At 35.6% G+C, this 2500-nt stretch overlaps 1 protein-coding gene across 4 annotated transcripts in view; it reads left to right on the top strand.

Annotated features, from left to right (window-relative positions):
* LOC122791085 (gap junction alpha-4 protein-like) overlaps positions 1 to 2500 on the top strand; it is a 77664-nt gene that overhangs the window by 50490 nt on the left and 24674 nt on the right. Inside the window, exon 2 of one of the 4 annotated variants that reach the window (XM_044058886.1) lies at positions 692 to 849. The exons of the other annotated variants lie outside the window; for them this stretch is intronic. The gene's annotated coding sequence lies outside the window, so the exon portion shown is untranslated. The remainder of the gene's footprint in view (positions 1 to 691; positions 850 to 2500) is intronic. 4 annotated transcript variants of the gene reach the window in all.

Here is a 2500-nt window from a genome sequence, read left to right as displayed (position 1 = left end):
TTCACTGACCAGAACTGACCATTTGCAGTTACTGCCTGGGTGAAATAATTCCCAAAGATGAAAAAAGTAGAATATAGAGGCAGAAAGCTATAGATTATCAAAAACAGAACAGAAAGTAACAGTATACAGTAGCAATGAATAGATATAGTAACATTTATGACAGAAATGCACGTCACAATTTTACATGATTGCATTTCTGGTTTACATCATGGTGGAAATGCTGAGAAAGTACAGCAGTCAGGCAGGGGAATGTGGGAAGTGTGGAGGAGGTGGAGTTATGAGGTGTTAATAGTTGAGAGAGAGCATAAGGCTAGAGGCTGAGAGATCCTTACTTGATGTGGCCTGCTGTGTTGCAAGTACAGTTTGATTTAGTTTGAAAGAAATTTTTAAGTTCAGTTTTGATGGTGTGAATGGGAATTGTAGTTCCTGTATTTGGGAGGGAGGATTCCCACATTTTATGATCAAGGATCAAGGATTAAAAAAGGGTGTTTGATACAATGTACCCTGGTTTGTGGTGGTTGGAAGCACCTGAGGTAGTAGAATGTATGCTTTGTTTATGGTTTGGCAGCTACTGATGGGACTGAGTTAGGTGAATTAGATTACCACTGGTTATCCTGTCTGGATGTTCTACTGCATTCAACTCCCCATTTGACTAATCAGTTCTTACAAAATTCTGTCCTTCTAATGACAGCATGTCTCATCTATTACATCATCTTATTCATAAACAAGAGGAGAATGTCCCATGTTGTTCAGCACACCTGTGTGTGACTCGGAGGGAGGAAGATGAAAGAAAGCAAGTAATGGACATCTGACCAATACATTCCCCTCCGCATCATCATTCTTCTAAAGGTAAATCAGAGACAATACCATTTGGAAATCTGAAAAGACACAGCCTCTTCACAATACTGCCATGTTTTATACAGTCCAAAAAATGTGCCAGGCATTATGATTGTAATACTATCAGCTTGGTTTATGCAGCCACATGTCTTTTATTCCCAGCATTTTATACAGGAAAGATGGAAAAGGCTTTCAAACATAGAATCTATCAGCATAACTATGATATAGAAAGGAAGGATATGACCAATGCATTTGCAAAGCATAGTTTGAACTGTTTGAGTTTTAATTACTTTGTCTTTTTTGTTTTGGAAAAAGTACATAAAGGAAATGCAGGGAGGTTGTAGTAATCATCTCTATGAAAGAGACTATTTTCCTAGTTGTTTTATGCAGCTGCTAAACCACCTGGTCTTAATTGAATGGTGTCTATTTATAGTGTTTTGAAGACTAAGCTGAATTGTATTACTTAAATGTGACTGGCTGTTTAATATCTCATAATTTGGCTTCTGACTGTTTTAATGTAGTAATTTCTCTTTATTTAGTTATCCTCATGAAGTCTTAAGTTTAACACATTTCTACCTAACAAGTATTTTGTTGTTTATTTTCCACTCCTTAAACTGTTTAACTTAATTTTTTCTTCTTGTTTGGCCCCGATGAGTAGAACTCTGCAGTGGTGATGCTGCCCCATATGGATGGCCTTACAACTGACCTGGGTAATTATAGACCTATCAACCTTACAAGTCTCATCTGCAAAGTCATAGAACATACTTCAACTGACCTTATAAACTACAATATCAAGACTCTTATTAGATTTGACCCTCAACAGTTTGGCTTTGTGAAAGGGGGTCTATATTATAACATCAAAGTTCCTAAACATCGAATGTTATAATATCGAACCCTAAACACCGAAATCTGAAAACATTAAACAGTCAGAATAGAGATTACTTTCTCAGGTTTGCCATATTTAATAATGCATTCTGTCTTTCCTTAATTAGTGGATATATGAGCAAGACCTTTTAATGATTTACGCTGATCTTCATGTTTAACATATATTATGTTTGTCTTTGTCCTGGACAGTCTTACAAAGGATGCTGAGAAGTAATGCTAAAATACTGATCACAACTTTAAGAAATCAATAATGCAGTATGGCTGTTGAATGTATGAAACTTAATTTACCATATATAATTCCTTTGATTTGTTATTCTGTTTGACTTCCAGCAGCAGCCCTGTATAAACAATACATTGTTAGTGATATTACCCGTATATGCTTTCTTTAATGTCTTAATTTGTTATCACAGTATTTTGCAGGGTGTCTCGCAATACAGGGGGTTTCCTAGCAAATATCAATCAGAGAATGAACCAATAGAAAATGTTTTTAAAGCTACCGCAATGAATTCACATGACAATGTCTTTTGTTTCTGCTACTTTTATTACTGTTTTTAAATGTGATGAATCCTATTTGATTTGGAGTGTTCTGAAGTATTTTCCTATGCTGTGTGTGTAATGGTTTTGACCTTTTGCTCTTCGCTAACACTGGTAGTATGTTTTCAATGCTCATTTTGTTTGTTATTATATCCTTCTTCATCCTGGCATAATCACTTTTGTTTTTGGACTTCTTTTTCATCGGTTGCATTTTACATTCCTTAAGAGCTTCCCCTAGCTCTTT

This window comes from Protopterus annectens, chromosome 1.part2 (assembly GCF_019279795.1).
Source record: "Protopterus annectens isolate FY-2018-M chromosome 1.part2, PAN1.0, whole genome shotgun sequence".
Classification (NCBI taxonomy): Eukaryota; Metazoa; Chordata; order Ceratodontiformes; family Protopteridae; genus Protopterus; species Protopterus annectens.
Note: the sequence above shows the minus strand (reverse complement) of the source record. Positions and strands in the feature narration are given on the sequence as shown.